This window comes from Cricetulus griseus, assembly GCF_003668045.3.
Source record: "Cricetulus griseus strain 17A/GY chromosome 1 unlocalized genomic scaffold, alternate assembly CriGri-PICRH-1.0 chr1_1, whole genome shotgun sequence".
In the NCBI taxonomy this organism is placed as follows: domain Eukaryota; kingdom Metazoa; phylum Chordata; class Mammalia; order Rodentia; family Cricetidae; genus Cricetulus; species Cricetulus griseus.
The window spans coordinates 133,685,726-133,707,886 of record NW_023276807.1 but is presented as its reverse complement, the minus strand read 5'-3'; the positions used below and the strand labels follow the sequence as shown (position 1 = coordinate 133,707,886).

Sequence of the window (22,161 nt, the reverse complement as noted above, 5' to 3'; positions counted from 1 at the left end):
GAGAGAGAGAGAGAGGGAGGATGTGTGCATGCTGACCCCACAATTAAGAATCTTAATCTGGAGAGTAGATAGATGGCTCAGCCAGTAAAGTGAAATATGCGGACCTGAGTTCGAATCTCCAACATCACATGGATATTCAGACATAGGACCAGCAAAATGTTGAGTAAAGTTGGGGGAGCAAGTAAAGGTGCTGACTGTGTAAACCTGACAATACAAGTTTGATCCCTGGGACCCGTACCAGGGCAGAAGGCGAAAACTGACTACAGAGTTATCCTCTGACCTTCACACACATACCTGAGGCGCATATATATATATATATATCAAGCACACATATGATGATATTTTTAAGGCCAGGTACAGCGACAAATAATTCCATTGCCAGGAAAATGAGAGCAGGGACTCCCGCCTGCTTAGTCTAGCCAACTGGTGACGTCTTGGTTCAGTGAGAGATCCTTCCTCAAAAAATAAAGTAGAAGGAGATAATCTGGAATGCCTAATGTGCGTGCGTGAAGCCCTGGGTTTCATTTCATCCCGTAAATCAAGCATGGTGACACACACGGGTGCTTTCAGCACTCAGGAGACAGAAGCAGGACTGTTAGAAGCTCCTGGTTAACCTCAGCTGCAGAGTGAGTTTGAGGATAGTGTGGAATACTGTCTCAAAACAAAACAGTAAGGTGGAAGGCAACCGAGAAAGACACCTAACATCAATTTCTGGCCACACACATGAGCGTATGTTCCCCCTCCAAATAAAGTACAAAATTGTCTTCACCCCAGTGTTCGATAATGTGCAGGTGTGCACTCTCAGGCACACATGAAACATTCATCAACATTGATTAAGAGCCTGGCCAGAAAGCATGATTCAAGCATTACTGATCTGAGGGAATTGGGTACTATGCAGACTGCATTCTCTAGCTGCATCACAGTTAATCTAAATGTCAATAATATGATAGATGTGTTTCATAAAATTAGCTTTGAAAAGTAAAATACAGACTCCGGTAATCCTGGGTCAAAGCAGAAGTCATAACTGACATTCTTGAGGGGTGCGCAGGAGTGCATTCCAGGCCTGGTGCATGCTAGGCGAACAGTCTGCCCCTGAGCTACACTTCCAATCCCTGCAGTTGAAGTATGAGAGCTTTAAAACATTTGACTGTGATCTCACACAATGGGGAATGCTGACCAATGAGTATCCAGTTGGAGATGAATAAAGTAAAGTGTGTGTGTTCGTGAAACACGTGCCTGTGATAGAGAGAGGGGAGGGGAGGAGAGAGAGAGAGAGAGAGAGAGAGAGAGAGAGAGAGAGAGAGTCCCCTGTAGCCTAGACTGTCTTCAAACTCATTATGTAGCCAAGATGTCCTCTTGAACTAATGGGCCTGCCTTCACCTCTCAAGTACTGGGACTACAGGTGTGTGCCCCTGTGCCTTGTGCCAAGGATCATGAGAAATTGTATACCAAGAAGTAATAATGTAGAGAAAAATTTCAAATAGAAAGAAGATCAAAGCCTGCACTGGGAGAGCTAATTAAGCAGTTATTAAACATGTCCACATTGATTGGGGATGTCCTTCTGTATATATGTTTCTCTTATTGGCTGATAAATAAAACACTGTTTGGCCAGAGACAGGAGGACTAGGTTTTCATCAGTCTGGGCCATGTATGGAGACTGAGGCTTGGGGAAAAGTGTTTCTACTACACCTCACAATATACAAATAATTAGGAGATTTATTGGTTCTTGGCATCTAAGAAAAATCTTTACCTGGGCATTTGTTGGTCACCAAGCTAATCAAGTGAGGATTTTAGAGTCACATACAACAAAGAATATAGTTAATTAGTCCAGAAAAGTCATTAAGCAAAAAACCATTAACTACAGAGAGGGCACAAAGTCTCAGTTGTCACAGTGGCCACATTTCGTACATCATATGCTTCAACTCCAAAAGTTGTTTGCCTCATTCTTGTTCGTGTTTGCTTGCATTAGAAAAAGTGTCCTTCCATTCCCTAACAATTTTTTTTATTAGTTCAAATTAGGAACGAGCTTGCTTCACATGTTAATCCCTTCTCCCTCTCCCTCCCCCCCTTAACAATTTTTAAAATGTCTGATTTTAAAGCCTTTGTCTAGTAAACCCAACACCTAAAGTCTCCACCTCGGTTTCTGTAGAGTGTTTCTCCCTCCCCCGACCATGTGCAAGAGACATTTCTTCCCATGTCTCAAGTTGTTGTTGTTGTTTTGAGAAGTGGACATTTACTTTTTCTCAGTTCTTAGCTATCATGAATAATCTCTCTGTGAACATTAATTTACAAGTTTTGTATTGACATGTGCTTTCCCTCCTGGTGGCTATGTTCCTGGGTATTACTGGGCACCAAATTGCACAGCCACTCCTCATTTCCAGAGTGTCCTTTTCACCCTTCTCTTGTTGGATGATAGGGACATTCTTTCCTATAAATGCTATTTTCTTGGCTTCCAGAATAGTCTACCCTCCCAGATTTTATGTCACCTTTGCTGGTATTCCTTTTCTGTAACCTTTGCTGGTCCTTCCTCAAATCCACAATCTCTAGACATTCAAGGACTCCGTCAACCTCATGGAGGAACTTCTTCTGTTCTGTCTTCATATGTGTGCCCTTGAAGACCTCATCCAGTTCATTGCTTTAAATACCACGTCCATGCTGGAGACTCCTAAAGTCTGCGTCTCCAGCTGGACCCCCGCCTCCACTCTGATGTAGCGTCCTCCTACCTACTATTCCTCATCTCCAGTTTGGTATTTAACACTTGTCCTCCAAACTGAATTCCTCACCTCCTCCTCCAAAGCTGCCCTTTCCACATCGTTCCCTTCCCAGAAAATGTCAGCGTCACCAGACTTCTGATTGCCCAGGCCAAAAGCTGCACCGTCATCCCAAGGTCCTTGTTCTCTAACATCTTGGCTTCAACCTGTCAGTAAATCCTGGCACTTGTACTTTTAGAGTATTTCCAGAATTCTTATCTCTGAGCCATCGTGAGGTAGCCATTAAAAATAGCACACACACTGTGTGCATGCATGTACCCTGCACTTGGTGTGCAGAGGCCAAAGAAGGACATCAGTTGTCTTTCCTATATTGCTTTCTGTCTTACTGCCTTTAGGAAAGTTTTTTTCATTGAACTTGAAGTTCACCATTTCAGGTAGGATGGCTGCTCCGTCTGTATCCCTCCCCGCTCCAATGCTGGGATTATAGGAACACACAATGTCTTAGGGTTACTGTTGCTGTGGTGGAACACCATGACCAAAGCAACTTGGGGAGGAAGGGTTTATTTGGCTTACACTTTCACGTCACTGTTTATCATTGAAAGACATTAAGTCAGGAACTCAAACAGGGTAGGAACCTGGAGACAGGAGCTGACGCAGAGGCCAAGGAGGGGTGCTGCTTATTGGCTTGCTCTTTATGGCTTGCTTAGCTGGCTTATAGAACCCACCAGCCCAGGGGTAGCCCCACCCACAATAAGTTGGACCCTCCCATATCAATCACCAATTTAAAAAATACCCTATGGCATTTTCTCAATGGAGGCTCCCTCCTTTCTGATGACGCTGATGCCTTGTGTCAAGCTGACATAAAACTAGCCAGCACACATGACCATACCTTATTTTTTAGGTGGATGCTGGGGATTTGAACTCAAGGCCATATGCTTGAATAGCAAGCACTCTTACCCACTGAGCCATCTCTCCGTCCCCTCCACACACACACACATTTCACATACACATTTTTATATAATGTGATTCTAACAGCATAAAATATGGCTGATACCCTAAGCAAACCATAGAGGTATTTGCATATTGTCCCATAAAGCTGCTGTGGAATTTTAATGTTTATAACACTCATGGATGTTTGTGGCACACAGAACCATTTCAAATAGTCCTTTACCAAAATAGGGCAGGAGAAAAGAAATGAACCTGTTTCTGGAGGCTTTTTGCGTAATTGGTTTGTATATATTTAATTCGGTGTTTTAAAATGGAGATGGTTTAGTAGTTAGGATCATTTACTGCTCTTCCAGAGGACCTGAGTTCAGTTCCAGTATCCACACTGGGCAACTCACAAAGACTTGTAATTCTAATTCCAGCCTATCAATGTCCCTCTTTGGACTCATGGGCACTGGATCTCACATGTGCATATACTCACTGTGTTGTTTTAGGTGAGCATGTCTCCTACAGCCTCATGTTTGAATGCTTGGCCCCTCTTGGTGGAACTGTTTGGGGAAACATTAGGAGGTCTGGCCTTGTTGGAGAAGTGTGCCACTGGGGTGGATTTTGAGGTTTCAAAAGGCCATGCAAGGCCTAGTCTCTTTGTCTGTCTGCCTGTCTGCCTGCCTGCCTGCCTGTCTATCTCTCTGCCTTCAATTTGTGGATCAGGATGCAAGCTTTTAGCTATTGCCCCATCATTATACCTACCTGTCTGCTGCCATGTTCTTGACCATGATGGTCAAGGATTTACCCTTTGAAACTGTAAGCAAGCTCTGATGAAATGCTTTCTTTTGTAGATTGCTTTGGTCATGGTACCTCTTCCTAGCAATTAAAGAGTAATTCAGACACCCACATAGGCACATGATTTTAAAAATAGCGTAAATCTTTTTCAAAGGTATAACTGATATTCCGTAAGTGCTTCAAATGTTGTATGTACACTTTGCAAAGTTTTGAGAGATGTGGAGTGTGTGTCCCCATCATCAGATCAGAGCCACATCTTTGCCACCTCGGAAGTTTCCTTCCACCCCTTTGTAGCCCTTTCCTCCCTTCTCTCCCTCCTTTCCAGTCCACTTCCTGCTTTTATAGATTTGTTCACTTGTTCTAGAGCTTTACATAACCAGAGCTGGACGTTCTGTATCCTTTTGGGCTCCTTCCGAACAAGCCTTTGATGTCTTATTCACATTGTATTGTTAGAAAAATAGGCTCATGTGCGTTATGTAACTTCCTAAAATCCTGCAGTCATAGGGGTGGACTGGGATCCCAACTGATTTCTGCCTGTTATCAAGTATGTTAAAAGCGAAGCCCTGGAAGGCTAAATGAATTGTTCAGAGTCACTTTATCAGTGAGTGGCCTAAGTAGGACAAAACCCACTGTGCTACTCATGTCTGAGTTATTGATGTGGCTCCTGGAAAGAGCATATGATTCATTTCAGATTTCCCTGAGACAGTGTTTCCAGAACTCCTAGTCACTGCCTTGACCTTGCTGATGGACTCAGATAGAAAATTCAGTGTGGGAGGTTTTGGCAGAGGCTGCCTTCAGCATGGTTTGCTTTAACCTTCAGAACACAAGAGTCAATTTTTTTAGAGACTGTCTTTTATTTCCATCCATTTTTTGTCTCTTTTAGGAAAGAACCATTGGTTGGTTAAATTTGTTCTCTCCTGCCCCATGCACCCACTTTCCTCTCTCCATTTTTTCTCTCCCTTCCTTTGTTACATTTTTCTATTTCTATCTTTTCTATTTCTTTTTTTAAAAAGATTTTATTTATTATGTATACAGTCTTCTGCCTGCATGCCAGCAGAGGGCACCAGATCTCATTCAAGGTGGTTGTGAGCCGCCATGTGGTTACTGGGAATTGAACTCAGGACCTTTGGAAGAACAGTCAGTGCTCTTAACTGATGAGCCATTTCCCCAGCCCTATCTTTTCTATTTCTATACTGTTTTATTTTATAAATTATATGTATATGTTTGTGTGAGAGTATGTGCACATGAGTGTAAGTGCTTTTGAAGGCCAGCAGAGGGCATCAGACCACCTGGAATTGGACTTACAGGTAGTTGTGAGCTACTCAATGTGGGTGCTGAGTACTGAACCTGGTTCCTCGGCAGAAACAGTAAACAGTATGCACGCTTACTCACTGAGCCATCTCTCCATCCCCTAGTTTTCTCAAAGAGCTCATTCTCACTTAATCCTATCATCTCCTTCATTAGTCCTGCGTTACGCTCTAGTTGGCCTAAACCATCAGAATAATGCATGAAATAGCAGAGAAAATATTTGTTTGTAAAATAGCTATGATGTTACAGCTTAATTTCTGGTCAATGTATTTACTAAGCTTATGGACTACTCCTAGCTACTACCTTTGTTTCTTTTCTATGGCCAAGATAAGGCCATGGCAAGTTAAAAAACATTTAGTTTGGGGCGCACTGTTCTAGGGGGTTTGAGTTGCTTTTCTTGTTACTGTGAACAAATCCCCATAAGAAGTTACTTTGTGGAGGAAGGGTTTATTTGGGCTTCCAGTTGGAAGGTTATGGTCCATCATGACAGGAAAAGCTCAGTGGTAAGTGCATGAGTCAGCTGGTCACACAGATTCCATAGTCAGGGAGCAGAGAGTGATGGGCACTGATGCTCTGCTCGTTTTCCCTTTTTGATTCAGCCCAGCCCCCCAGTTTGTGGAATGGTGCACCCCACATTTTAGAATGGGTCTTCCCATCTAAATTCACCCAACCTAGGTAATCCGACATGCCCAAGTCTTGTTTCCATGGTGATTTGGAATCTCATTGAGTTGATTTGGAGTTGACACCATCACAGATGCCTTGATAGCTGAGAGATCACATTATTCTGCCTTACAAATCCACTTAGTGCCTCCAAAGTGTGGTCAGGGGGCTAACGGCTGTTAACTTATTGAAAAACAAGTTTCAAAAGCTAAGAAACAATTTATATAATGAATAAGAAAATGCCACCCCAAAATGGCATTGAAGTTATTGAGTGGTTGCCAGAAAGGTGAGGAAAACATTTTTAATCTTTGTTGGGTGTGTAATGTGGTGTGATTTGTGTGTGTGCACATGCACACGTATGCACGTACTCATGTGCCATGGCATGTTTGTGGTCAGTGGACAACCTCAGGTGTCTGTCCTCACCTCCCATGTTGTCTTGTGAACACAGGTCATGTGTTCACCACTGTGTGTACCAGGCTGGCTGATCCCTATGCTCCTGGAATTCTCCTGTCTCTAGCTCCCATCTTGCTGTAGAAGAACTAGGATTATTACAACTGCACATTGCTGTATTTGCTTTTTTATGTGGGTTCTGGGAGTCAGAACTCAGGTCTTCATGCTATGTATCAGTGAGTGCTTTACCCACTGAGTTATTGTCCAGCCTCTGTCACAGTGCTACACATCATATGTCTTAGAAAGCAATTAGAGCCATGTGCAACTACTGTGCTCCATGTATGCCATGTTTAATGTCAGATACTAAGTACTTGAACAGAGTTCCTAGGGCTTTTGCTGACTTTCCTGGCAATGGTACTCATCTCCACTGGGGTGAAATATTTTAAGGAGCTAGGAGAAATGATGATGGCTCTCCTATCATGAAACATAAGCTTATACTCCAGGGGAAGTATGTCAATGTGAACATTAATTGATACATGAACTAGATTTATAAAAATCTAAGCCAGCAAGGACTAGAAATCATCCCTGCAGTCTGGCTATAGAAGCCTCCAAGTCTTAGATTTATGCCTACTTACTCAACTGAGTAAGAGCAAAGTAATAAACAATTTTTAAGAGTATGATATATGATAGAGAGTTAAGTCAGCCTCAATCCGTCTCCTGGAAAGTCCCAGGTTATAGATTGGAGATTGCATTTGTGAGACTGAAACAGCACTTAAACTGCCCCCCCCCCTTAGAGGTATGTGAACTGTATACATGGAATCTGGCAAATTTTTAACAAAGAAATAAACAAAATGTAACCTTTGCAAGAAGACTAGTTTGTGACTCCCACGCTTGTGAAACCTGCTTAGTCTTATTTTTGGTATTTTCAGCATCTGTGATATTATCTTTCATTTATTTGTTGGTTGGTTTGCTTTTATGTGGCATGCCAAGCCAAGGAGGTTAGATACAGGGCAAAATGTATATAGGTGACAAGAGAGAATCCTATAAAGCTGGTGGAAGAAAAGCCAGAGTTCTCTACTTCAAATTCCCAACTGAAAGCCATGGAACCAAGAGAACAGAAGTGTGATGTGAGCATTAGGGTAAGAGGCTGAAGGGTAATATCCTAATTCAGGCAGGATCTCATCTCTTTCTGATTTCAGTGACATTTCATTTGAGAGAAACCAAGTTCCTAGATCTCTCTATTTTTGAATGTCCTACATTCTTTGAGTTCAAAGTGGGGAAGACACAGACTGTAGAAACAGCTGAGGATACTCATGTGCTTTCAATTGCCTTGGTAATGTCATTTTACCTCCCTATGGTTCACTTTTCTCATATGTAAAATGTGCCTACCACCTAGAGACCTGCTGAGATTCATGAAGGTTATGAATGTGGTGTTTAACAAACATGGTGTCCTCACACATGGCCACAGAGAATGGAAAGTTCTGAAAACCATTGTAGGTTGGTTTCATGGAGCCCAGAAAACCAACACTTGCTCCAGGTCCAACCCTTTTGTTGTAGTTGTTGCTATTTGTTTGTTTTTTGAGACAGGATTTCTCTGTGTAACAGCTCTGGCTGTTCTGGAACTCATTTTGTAGATCAGGCTGGCTTTGAATTCACAGAGATCCGTCTGTCTCTGCCTCTGCCTCACAAGTGCTGGGATTAAAGGTGTGCGTCACCACCACCCAGCTGTCATTCCTTTTCTTTATTAGATTTTTAAAGATTTATTTAAATCTTTTATAAATCTTTTTATTGTGTATGCAGTGCCCATGGAAGCCAGAAGAGGGCAGCATCTGATCCTTAGGAACTGTAGTTACAGAAGGTTGTGAGACACCATATGTGTACTGGGAATTGAACCCAGGTTCTCTGAAAGAGCAACAAGTGCTCTTAACCACTGAGCCATTTCTCCAGTGTCATCTCCTCCTTTTCTTTCTTGGTCTTTAGGTTGGAACTTGTTTCTCTGACTTCTTCAGAGCAGTTATCACTAGCTCTGTCCACACTCCTGAAGCTTTCTCCCCCAAAGCCTTATACAGAAGAAATTGAATTCTGGAGGCCCTCTGCTGTCTCCCCTCAGGCGTGGCCTTTCCCCCATTTAGTACTCTACTTCCTGTGTTAGACCCCCCGGAAAACTCAGGCCTCCGGGGTCCCAGCCCAGTACCGCAGTCACCCCAATCACCAGGCTGAGTCGAAAGCTTGATGCAAACTGCATGAGGCTTTATTTTTGTTTAACGAGCTAACCCCATGTTAGCTCCAGTCTTTCACCCACCCACCATGGCGGATGGCTAGCAAAGACAGCTTGAACCGCTGCAGAGAGATCTTGTAGGGCAGCGTAAGGGGAGTGTCTAGGGGTACGCACAGGCTCAGGATTGGTGTGCCTCCAGGCTTGGAGGGCTTGCCCTGTGTTGATTGCCAATTGGTTGTTATGGCCCATAGGCCCTCCCAAGGTGGTTGCTATGCTCTGTGCATCATTGCTGTGTGCTTGTCCGTAAAGCATACCTAGAGCTGTAAAGCATACCACCACCAGCTAACTTCTGATTGGTTCCTTGTCACGAGCCAGGCACCTAACCTCTAGTGACCAAGGCAAGGTCAGAAAAGCACATGTTCGGCTGTTAAGGCTGCCGAAATGGGAAGCTGGTCCCTTCACTGGAATGTGCTGGTATGTTCTCAGGGCATAAAGAACCCAGAGTGAGAAACCGAAGCTGACCCTCAGGCAGGAGTCATGGAAATTAGATCCTGTCTCCTAGAGGAATCCAGCCTCCCTGAGGACCTGTGTTTCCCAGACACTGCCTCTCCACAGTGTTTCCTTTCTGTTTGCTATCTTACACCAGTGTGTGCTCTCTGCTCCTTGCCCGTGTGTGTGTGTGTGTGTGTGTGTGTGTGTGTGTGTGTGTGTGTGTGTGTGTGTTTGCGTGTGCAAGCGTGCCCTCTTATTGGTCAGAAGTGGGAGCCAGATCCCTTAGAAGCAGAATTGTAGGTGATTGGCGGATACCTGCCTTATGTGGGTGCTGGATTCCACTCCAGTCCTCACAATTGCTCAACAAGTGCTCTTTTTATTTTTATTTTTTAAATTTAAATTAGAAACAAGCTTGTTTTACATGTCAATCCTAGTACCCTCTCCCTCCCCTCCTCCCTTGCCCCCCAATAACTCCCTATCAGCAAGTGCTTTAACCACTGAGCAACCAGTCTCTCCAGATCCTTGGGGACCTGGATTCTAAAGAAGCAACTGGAGAGAGGAATTCAGTGTTCCTGGATGTATGGATAAAGCAGGGTTCAGGCAATGTCTTTGAAGGAGGGTGGTGGGGAAGCAAAACCTAACTGGAAATGCAGCGCAAGGGTGTGACCCATGGAAATCCAGGCTTGGCTGTGTCTGCAGGGGAAGGGTTCTCCCACATCTTGCTCATTGCAACACAGTCTTCTTTCAGACAGATGTGCAACTTTTTATAGGTCAGAGTCAGTCAGTTGTTTGTGACCTCCTGTGGGCTGTTGCTCCAGCAGTCTCAGAGCTCTCAGTAAAAATGGTTACTCTTTGTTGTGGAATATTAGTTGAGGAAGTGTTATATTCTTTTATGCTGTGGAACATTTGTTTAATGATGCAAAAATGTATTGTGTTATTTTGTGTTGCATTTGGTTAACTCTGTGAAGCTATTACTTTGCCTGTCTAAAACATTTGATTGGTCTAATAAAGCCCTGAACAGCCAATAGCTAGGCAGGAGAAAGGATAGGCAGGGCTGGCAGGCAGAGAGAATAGACAGGAGGAGAAATCTGGGAAAAGAAGATTAAGGAGCGAAAGGAAAAGGAGAAAAGGAAGACTCCAGGGGCCAGCTACCCAGCTACACAGCAAGCCACAGAGTAGGAAGTAAGAAAATGTATATAGGAAAGTAAAAGCCCAGAGACAAAAGACAAACAGGATAATTTAAGAAAGGCTGGCTAGAAATGAATCAACCTAAGGCCAGACATTTATAAGTAAGAAAAAGTCTGCATGTGTTATTATTTGGGAGCTGGGTGGTGGGCCCCCCAAAGAGCCAATGACTAAAAAGCAACAATTACCACTCTTGATTGGAACCAAACATACCTAGGAATTTAACAAAGCACACTAATGGTTAAGTCTGTAAAGGTGTTTTCAGAGATGATGAGTTAAGGGGAGAATGGGCCTGATGCAGGTGGCACATAAAAGGTAGAGGATACGGATAGAACCAGAAGAGAATGAGGAAGTTGACTAGGAAAGACCTGCCCACTCTCTGCTTCCTGACTACCAAGGTGGATGACATTGCTCAGCTACTTGCCTCACCAGAGCCGGGAAACAAAGGAGAAGCTGGTCATGGAGTGTAGCCTCTGAAACTATGAGCCCAAATAGAGAATCCCTCCTTCAGACTGTTTCTCTCAAGCAACACGTCTCAGCAGTGGAAGAGCTCATACCTAGTGGTGACACAGTCGGTAAATTCTTTGGTCTACAGCTCAACCCTGTGGTTCCTTTTTTGTAAAGGGGTGTCCTAGTTTGCCGTGTGGTGGGGTCAGATGAAGTTCTACAGGCTGGACAGGTAAATCCATGCCAGAAATAGGAGCCGAGTCTGCTTCTATGAACTGCTGGCATTCTCAGGGTGCTCATGGTGACTCTCGTATGAATTATTGGGTTGTTTGTTTTCTTGGGACAGAGTCTTTCCTACATAGCTCTGAATTCATGGTCCTTCTGCCTCAGTCTCCTGGGTGCTGGGATTACAGGTGTACAGAGCTGTACACAGCTTGTAAGGGGTCTCTTGACATGCCTCAAATGTCTGGTCTCTTGCAGTTTTGGTGCATTGGTACACTTGCATTATTTTTGTATTTTTACATCTTAGTCTCTACCCTGTGTCTTCCCAAAGTGTCTGGGTAGACACTACCTCCTGCTCACCCACAGGTTTGGTCAGGATAAAGTATTACTCATACAGTCCATTTGTAGATAGACAAAACTCCAACTTCCACCATTTTCCCACTGTAAGGGTAGGGTGGGGATGTATATTCTAGATGTACTGGACTTGCATTCTCTAAAAAGATAGAGTCTTTGAAGGTCTCTGGATGTCTCCCTCGGTATGTCCTTCCCTCCCTCTCGATTTTGAATGGTCATTCCCTTCCCTGGTAGATTTCTTCACTTTTTTTTTTTTTTCAAGATGGAGATCAAATGACTCCTTGTCCCTCTGTACCATTGTAACTGTCTTTATTTTTTATTTTTAGTTGATGTATTTGTGTGTATTTGTATGTAAATATGTGCACATGAACATAGGTGCTCACCGAGGCAAGAAGAGGGCTTAAGATCTCCTGTAGCCTGAGTTACAGGTATTTGTGAGCAATTTGACATGGGTGCTGGGAACCAACTCAGGTCCTCTAGAACTGCAGGGAGAACTGTTGAGCCATCTCTCTAGCTCTGTCATAATTGCCCTTGATTGCTATACTGGCTAATTTGTTTGTTTTTGACTTGACACATGCTAGAGCTTTTTGGGAAGAAAGAATCTCCGTTGAGAAAATGCACCTGCCATACTGGCCTGTGGACAAGCAAGTCTGTAGGGCATTTTCTTGATTGATAACTGATGTAAAAGGACCAGGCCAGTGTAGATGGTGCCACTCCTGGCCTGGTGGCCCCAGGTTCTATAAGAAAGCAGGCTGAGCAAGCCCCGGGAGCAAGTCAGTAAGCAGCACTCCTCCATGGCCTCTGCAGCAGCTCTTGCCTCCAGGGTCCTGCCTAAGAGTTCCTGCCCTGACCTCTCAGGAAAATAGACTTTAAGTTGTAAGATGAAATCAACCCTTTCCTTTCCACATTGTTTTTGATTGTGGTGCTTTATGATATCAATAGCGACTGTAACTAAGATAATTGTGTATTTATTCCATGTATTAGAACCCCTGGTTATGTTTAAAGTCTCTTCAGCAAAGTTTGCCTTACTTTTCTTGTTTAGCATGATCTTGGCATAGTTTCATGGTATTCAGTGGTGCTCAATAAGTATTAGCTAGATTAATTTAGTTTCCTTCTTAGCCATGTCTTTAAAGGGTGGTATAAATGATCTTAATTCATCCTCATTTTGAATACTTAACAGCTCAATTATCCTTCCCTATGTTAATTTTATAGTTGCACTTGTTACATGTTTTATAGATAATACATGAGAATGAAATCCTTGCCATCCCTGCTCCTCTGAGGACTTGGAAATGAAATTTGCATGACAATTAAAAAAACTATGTAAAAGGAATGCATTTTACCTTATGTTGGAAGAAAGCCAAGATATCGACTGTAAATGTGTGACTGAAAAGTGGGGATACTCAGTGGTTGAGTTTTACATGCCCTGCAGTTCACCCCTGATGAGACTGGTACTTGGTTATGATATAAACACTCATTATGTCATCATTAAGTCATGGTTCTGAGAAACCTTGCCCCACAGAGACATCTCTAAGGGCTGGAAGCTGACAGAATCCCTCTCCTCAAAGGGGACATCTCCCTGCCCACAAGACACCGACTCTTGACCTGGAACACATGTGGTGCTGGCGGCTGCGGGGATACAGTTGCCGCTGGCTGTCAGAGCCTTGGGAGTTTGCTCTGTTCTTAGCCCTGTTTCAGATTCTGCTGGGTGGCGGTTGACCTGGTTGTAATTTGGCTTCTATCATGCCCTCTTGGATCTGGTAGCTTGAGGTCTTATTTTACATTGGTAATATATGAATGTGATGGAGATGACACTTCCAGAATATTCTGACCAGATTGTTTCAGGACGGTAGAGTAGTGACTGACCTCCTTTTCAGGAGCTGGCTCAGCTCTGCCTCTCCCTGTGCTCTCTGTGGCCAGCAATGCAACTCAGAGTTGCTGGTCCCTCCACTTGGAGGAACTTAGCCACCTCCTTATTGCTTTTCTTCTCTACATTATTATTCCTATTTTCTTTTTAGGTTTTCACATATCTCTGGCTGGCCCTAACTTGTTGTGTAGTAGAGGTTGATGCTGAATTTCAGATTTTTCTGTCTCGACCTCCTGAATGCTAGCATTACAGGTCTGTGTCACCACACTCAGTTCATGCAATGGTAAGAATCAAACCCAGGATTTCACACAAGCTAAACAAATACTACCAGCTGAACTACATCCCCAAGCCCTTTCTTCCCCTTTTAAAGTTCCATATTGCTGTATGTGGTTTGATTAGTAAGTTCCATTTTACATGCACTGTAGTTCGCACTGATGGGACTAGTACTTGATTATAATTCAAATACTCATTCTATCATCATTTAGTCAGGGTTCTGAGAAACCTTGTTCCAGCAGAGACATTTCCAGGAGCTGGAATCTTAAAGAGCCCTCCCAACTCTGCTATCTTAGTTAGAGTTTCTATCAGTGTGAGGAGACACCATGACTCCAGCAACTCTGATAAAGGAAAACATTTAGTGGGGTGGTTTATAGTTTCAGAGGTTCATGTTCATTGTCATCATGGTGGGACATGGTGGTGTGCAGGCAGACATGGTGCTGGAGCTGAAAGTGCTACATCTTGATATTCAAGAAACAGGAAGTGAACTGAGACACTAGGCATGGCTCGAGCACATATGAGATCTCAAAGCCCACCTCCCATGTGATACACTTCCTCCAACAAGGCCACACCTACTTCAACAAAGCCATATCTCTTAATAACACCACTGTCTTTGGAGGCCATTTCTGTCAAATCACCACATCTGCCTTTGAATCCAGAGCTTGGGAGGCAGAATCAGGCAGATGTCTGCGAGTTCCAGGCCATCATGGGCTGCACAGTGAGACCCTGTATCAAGGTAAAACAAAACAAAGTACCATCCTGCCAGGACAACAAGATCAGCAGGTTAAAAGTGCTTGCTGTCTGGGCCTGATGACCTGAGTTTGATCCCCAGATCTCATGGTGGAAGGAGAGAGCCTACTCCACAAAGTTGCCCTCTGACCTCCCGACACACTGTGGTACATGTGTGCACACATTCACACACTAATAATAATAATAATAATAATAATAATAATAATAATAATAAATTAAAGAATAAGGTACCTTCTTATCTTTTCCTTCTGATTCTTTAAAAAATTTTGACTGGTTGGTGCAACATTGCTAGTGTAGTGGTGAGCATAGCTATCTTCCAAATTTTACTGGTAGCATAGATCATGTACCCTCTCAGAAATTATTAATTGTATTGCATTTTTTTTTGGCTTTTCAAGACAGGTTTTTCTGTGGCTTTGGAGGCTGTCCTGGAACTCACTCTATAGACCAGGCTGGCCTCGAACTCACAGAGTGCTGGGATTAAAGGCAAGCACCACCAAAGCCCGGCTTGTATTGTAAGTTTAAATCATTGCAAAGGGTATAACTTCTGATGCAGCAGACACAGAAAAAATAAGTCCCTCTTTTGAATGTGTCCAATGGAGTTAATTGCCATAGCTGCCCAGTGCTGTGTGTTTTTAAGATGCTTAAGCCAGCTCTCCAGTAACAGTTTGAATTTTTTTTATGGGTGCAGTGAACTTTATTGATGGTATTCAAGTGATTAGGGCTCCCTAAGCCCCTCCTTATTCTGGGAGTCTGGGATGGAAACTGTGAGGGAGATGATGAGTGTGGGGGTTGTTGGATAGGGACTGCTCAGCAGCCAGGGCCTCTCTCTTGCTAGAGTCCTTGCTGGGGGTGGATGGTCCAAGGTGAGCTTCTTACTCCTTGGAGGCCATGTAGGCCATGAGGTCCACCACCCTGTTGCTGTAGCCGAATTCATTGTCATACCAGGAAATGAGCTTTACAAAGTTGTCATTGAGAGCAATGCCAGCCCCAGCATCAAAGATGGAAGAGTGGGAGTCACTGTTGAAGTCGCAGGAGACAACCTGGTCTTGGTGTAGCCCAGGATGCCCTTCAGTGGGCCTGCTTCACCACCTTCTTGATGTCCTCATACTAGGCAGGTTTCTCCAGGTGACATGTCAGATCCACAACAGACACGTTGGGGGTAGGAACACGGAAGGCCATGTCAGCTTCCTGTTCAGCTCTGGGATGACTTTGCCCACAGCCTTGGCAGCGCCAGTGGATGCAGGGATGATGTTCTAGGCAGCCCCACGGCCATCACGCCACAGCTTCCCAGAGGGGCCATCCACAGTCTTCTGGGTGGCATGGACCATGGTCATGAGTCCTTCCACAATGCCAAAGTTGTCATGGATGACCTTGGCCAGGGGGCTAAGCAGTTGGTGGTGCAGGACGCATTGCTGACAATCTTGAGAGAGTTAGCGTACTTGTCATGGTTCACACCCATCACAAACATGGGGGCATCAGCAGAAGGGGCAGAGAGGATGACCCTCTTGGCCCCACCCTTCAAGCGAGCCCCAGCCTTCTTCATGGTGGTGAAGACGCCAGTAGACTCCACAACATACTTGGCACCAGCATCACCCCATTTGATGTTGGCGGGATCTCGCTCCTGGAAGATGGTAACAGCCTTCCCATTGATGACAAGCTTCCCATTCTCAGCCTTGACTGTGCCTTTGAACTTGCCATGGGTAGAGTCATACTGGAACATGTAGACCATGTAGTTGAGGTCAATGAAGGGGTCATTGATGGCAACAATGTCCACTTTGCCAGAATGGAAGGCAGCCCTGGTAACCAGGCGTCCAGTATGGCCAAATCCGTTCACACCAACCTTCACCATTGCATCTCCGGAACGAGGCTGGCACTGCACGAAAAGATGCGGCTGTCTCTAGAACAGGGAGGAGCAGAGAGCCAGTTTGAAATTTTTATATAGTCATTTTAACTATTTCATATTTCCATCCCGTTTCACCTAGAAAAATTTATTTCAATGTAATGTGTTTTTATGCCTGAAAGTCTTTTATTGGCCATTCTAGCATAATTTGCTGTGATGGATACACCTCTACATATATATTGAAGTTAAATTTTGTTTTTATTTCCTGTGTCCTTGGGCTTTAAGCATTTCAAAACATCTTATTTGAGTTATTATCTCTAGGATATAATCAACATATCACAAATATGTTACACATTTTATGAGTAACATGAAAAATAAAATTTTATTGAAAGTGAACTTCTTAATGAGGTGAACGAGGCTACTTTTTTATAGTGTATGTATTTGTCTATAAATAAAAGTATTACTATTGCCAGAAGGTTCTCTATTATTGCTGCTGAGACAGGTATGACAGTCACTTGGTTCCTATTTTTTGGCATTCCTAGTAGAAGAGTAAGGAAAGCCCTGTGTTCATAAAAAGAATGGATGGGACCTTGGAGGGGGTCGTGTTGTAGCATGGGTCCTACTTGTTTACCCCCAAGGTGCATTTGGATATCAATCAGCTGGCAGCTTCTTAATCTACATTCACTGGGAAAACGCTGGGCTTAGAAAATGCACTCTCTACAGTGTCATTCCCTCAGCACTGTCAGCATCCCATTGAACTGTATGTACTTTTGCTCAGTCAAGTTAAACTGACCTTCAAGAGCTGAGGAAGAGGCATGCCATTCTCGGCAGAGCCGATAGGGGCGCCTGTGAGAAGGACTGGGGTAGGGGTGGCTGGTGGGAATAGCACCAGCCTAGCAGGCCCAGTTGCCCAGGCTGACATTTAGGAGGGGATGCTATGAAAAGTGAGGCTTTGGAGATTAGTGATTTGGGGCCAGGTATGGAAGTGAAAATCTTCCAAGCACTCATGAGACAGAGCTAAATGGGTCTCTGTGATTTCGAGACTAACCTGGTCTACATAATGAGTTCCCAGACAGTCAGGGCTGCTTAGGCCCATCTCAAAGAAAAAAAAAGTATATTAGTGCCCTTTAAATTATCCGTATTACTGCCTCCTGTTGCAAAGTCTTGTCCGTAAGCTCAGGGGCCCATGTGGCCCAGTTGGAAGAGCTCTGTTTTTATTATAAGTTGGGATTCAGATATGAACTGTCTGTTACACAAGGCAAGGCTTCCTACCATAACCATTTTAAGTATACGGTTCAGTGTCATGAAGTGTATTCCTGTTGTGGAACATCCCCACCACGCAGCTCCAGAACCCTTTTCATCTTGCAAAGCTGTAATTCTGTATCCATAAGACAGCAGCTTCCTAAACCCACTTCCCCTGACCCCTGCATCAGAGTTAATTGTATTTTAAATATAGGGAGTGTGTGAGGCCTCCCTCTGGGAGACTGAGCTCCAAAACTTGAGACATTTATCCCGTCTCTCCTTACAAATCACATTGGAGGGTCATTTACCAGATTTGGGGGTCTTTCTACAGACTCTTACAAAATCAATACCAAAATAAAAACCTAGGGAGGTTTTTAGTGTCACCACAGAAAAGGATGACAGCATTTTGTAAGAATTTGTCCAGGCCTGATTTAATATTATCTTTGATACCTTTAACTGTCTCTAAAGTTTAGTAATATTCAATTATAGTGATGAGAATTTTCCTGAACAATTTTTATCTATTTATAAATGTTTTATTGGATAGGAATAGAGTTCCTCAGAGCTAACAGAATAAAGTATATGCACTGTCCCGCGCGCTCTGTATTTCTCGGCCGGCAAGAAATCATACGCAGGACACTCGGATCCTTCTGCAGACAAGCTTTTAATGCATCTTGTGAGGGGAGAGCATAAGCTTTTCCAGAGCGGAGACCCTGAACCAAGAAAACCATCCCTTATAAAGGCTGGCCAGCCGCCTGGGACGTGTTACCCTATGAATGGCTTCAGTTCCTCAGGCCAAATGAGCCACGGGATAGGCAGAGATCAAAGGAATGGAGATTACCCAGCGCCTGTGAAGTAATTTACATCTTGGTGTCTTTAGGCACCATTATTGTAATGGAGCAATGCAGGAAACGGCCCCCTACATATCCCCCTTTTTTTATTAATTAATGAAAAGGCTTTATATTTTTACAAGCAAATAGGTCACCCATATGTTGAGGGATAGAGGCAGAGGTTGAACCTTCCCAAAATCAAACATTAAGACTGTGTACAAGAGTCGCCATCAGGCTGTTAGCTTGACCCGAAGCGCTCTTGACCTGTCCTCTGCCGTTTTTCTGGGAAAGGGAGTCTCGGGCAGGTAACCCTTATGCAGGTCAACGTACCTCCCAGAGAAGCCTGCATAATAGGCAACTCTGTGCGATGCCTTTGCTCAGCATCCCTCATTGGGGCTGCCCAAACCAGACACTCTACCCTGTGCAATGAGCCTAGGCTCCGGGTGTGCAAGAGCTGTCTGGCCGGCGGCCTATTGCTTAAGCATAGTTAGCCAAAATATAAGTGCTTGGGCGATCTCTCTTTAGTTTTGAGCCCTGGAGCTTACATGCCAGCCAAAAGTAACATCAATCCGCAAACGGCTGCATCAAACAATTCCACCCCCACCTCTTTCTCATAGACCAGCCAAAATTAACAGCAATCCGCAAACGGCTGCATCAAACAATCCCACCCCCACCCCTTAAGCAGTGGCCATCTCTCCGCCAAGGACAGGAGTTAATCTGGATAACAATAGCGGCTCTCAACTCCCGGGGAGAGGGTGGAGTTCCGACTTTTGAAGGTCCGAAGAGGCTCTTCAGGTTGAGTCTTTCTGGGATCCACAGGGGATTTTCTTCATCCTGTGGGAAAACACAATATCGCTCCCCTGGATCTTATGAGAATAGGATCCGGGCCTCTCCAAAGATCAGTTAAGATATCTTTCCATTTTACCATTTCCTTTTGGCCTTTTAGGTTTTGAGGTGAGACGCTTGGCCCGAGCGTCAATGTTTATGAGGCTTTAAAGCCCCAGGCATTCCAGGCCTTTAAGAAGTGTTGAATAGTAGGCACGGCCTTTTCCCCTATCAAAGACTGGGAAAGCCATCTGTAATTTTCTCCGCTCCTCTGATGGTAAAAAGGAGTCGGTATCAAATAATGGGGGTGCTGATAGAAGTACACCCGCTGAATTAATAGGCGATGGCCTCATATTTGTTTTCACTTTTGGCAGCCGATATCTATCGGGGTGGTATCGTGCTGCCTCTTTCTCTAGCTCTGCTTCCTTGCTAGAGTCTAAAATCTCAGAGTCTGAGCTGTTCAGCTCCAAGGCCTCTAGTTTCATTGTAGGGCAGAGGCTAGGTTTTGAGTCTTTATTTCTCTTAAATTTACCGGGGTGTGACCGATTATCTCCTATTTTTTCTCCCTCATTTTTTGTTTCTTTTTCATCTAGCTGAGCTGTTTCCTCTAAAACTTTATCTCTTGAGCTTTTAGAGTCATCAGAGCTATCAAGATTTAAAGCTTTAAACTTACTTACAGAATCATCTAACAAATTATTCACTCCCTTGTCAGTAGACATCCCAGGAGGTCCTTTTTTCTTATTTGTTGTTGTTCTTAACAAATTATTCACTCCCTTGTCAGTAGACATCCCGGGAGGTCCTTTTTTCTTATATTTTATTGTTAGGCGCGCCCCATCTCTCACCACATTCGGTTTCTGATATGTAATTCTGGACTTTTTTAAGATTGCTACAACAGTGAGAAAAGTCAAAATAGCTCCTAGTAAAAGCATAGAAGCCTCTATATTAACCTCCCACAATAGCAACATTCCCAAGCCAAAGTCCAGAAAAAACATACCTCTCCGAATTTACCACCCTGCAGTTCTGAATCCGCCCTGTAGCCAAGGGTTCTCCGCGGTGCCGGAGATGTTAAGCTTCCCGGGTTTCGGCACCATATGTCCCACGCGCTCTGTATTTCTCGCCAGCAAGAAATACACGCAGGACACTTGGATCCTTCTGCAGACAAGCTTTTAATGCATCTTGTGAGGGGAGAGCATAAGCTTTTCCAGAGCGGAGACCCTGAACCAAGAAAACCATCCCTTATAAAGGCTGGCCAGCCGCCTGGGACGTGTTACCCTATGAATGGCTTCAGCTCCTCAGGCCAAATGAGCCACGGGATAGGCAGAGATCAAAGGAATGGAGATTACCCAGCGCCTGTGAAGTAATTTACATCTTGGTGTCTTTAGGCACCATTATTGTAATGGAGCAATGCAGGAAACGGCCCCCTACACCAAGCAACGCCAAAGATCTCCAGTCATCAATAGAAGAAATAAGCATAGGGAATGAATGTAACTCAGTGGTAGAACATTTGTCCAGCATGGGGCAAGTCCCAGGTTCATTCCTCAACAACAGACACACACACACATACACTTGCACACACACATGCATGCACACACACATATATGCATGTGTACACACACAGGGGCACACACACACGCATGGACACATATACACTTCTGAGAGGTAGAGAACAGACTTTCCTTCAGAGCCCTCACAAATTTGCAACCTCGCTGACACCTTAATCTTAAACTTCTAATGTCCAGAACTACAAGAGAATATATTTCTGTTTTGAGCTATGCAGTGCATATACTTTATTCTGTTAGCTCTGAGGAACTCTATTCCTATCCAATAAAACATTTATAAATAGATAAAAATTGTTCAGGAAAATTCTCATCACTATAATTGAATATTACTAAACTTTAGAGACAGTTAAAGGTATCAAAGATAATATTAAATCAGGCCTGGACAAATTCTTACAAAATGCTGTCATCCTTTTCTGTGGTGACACTAAAAACCTCCCTAGGTTTTTATTTTGGTATTGATTTTGTAAGAGTCTGTAGAAAGACCCCCAAATCTGGTAAATGACCCTCCAATGTGATTTGTAAGGAGAGACGGGATAAATGTCTCAAGTTTTGGAGCTCAGTCTCCCAGAGGGAGGCCTCACACACTCCCTATATTTAAAATACAATTAACTCTGATGCAGGGGTCAGGGGAAGTGGGTTTAGGAAGCTGCTGTCTTATGGATACAGAATTACAGCTTTGCAAGATGAAAAGGGTTCTGGAGCTGCGTGGTCAAGTGTATGTGTGTGTGTGTCTGTTGTTGAGGAATGAACCTGGGACTTGCCCCATGCTGGACAAATGTTCTACCACTGAGTTACATTCATTCCCTATGCTTATTTCTTCTATTGATGACTGGAGATCTTTGGCGTTGCTTGGCTTATAGATCTGTATGTAGTTTCAGTCTTTGTCTCCTACTGGGGAGCAGATGAAATCTTGAGTGAATGTGCATTGGTGACATGAGCACAGCCTCCACATGTATGCTGTGGCAGGTACATGTGCGCTCGTGTGCGTGCACGTGTGTGTACACACACACACACACACACACACACACACACACACACACACACACACAATTTTAAAAAGAAAAAAGCAATCCCACAGATTTAAATGTGTCACAAAACAAAGTAAAAAAATAAAAGACTTTCCAGGTGGTGGTGGTGCACACCTTTAGTCCCAGCACTCAGGAGGCAGAGGCAGGTGGATCTCTGTGAGTTCAAGACCAGCCTGGTCTACAGAGCGAGTTCCAGGACAGTCTCCAAAGCCACAGAGAAACCCTGTCTCAAAAAAAC

The 22,161-nt window shown here is 43.9% G+C and overlaps 1 pseudogene; it reads right to left on the bottom strand.

Moving 5' to 3' along the window:
* Positions 1-15,465: 15,465 nt before the first annotated feature.
* LOC107976995 lies at positions 15,466-16,451 on the bottom strand (annotated as a pseudogene).
* Positions 16,452-22,161: the final 5,710 nt, after the last annotated feature.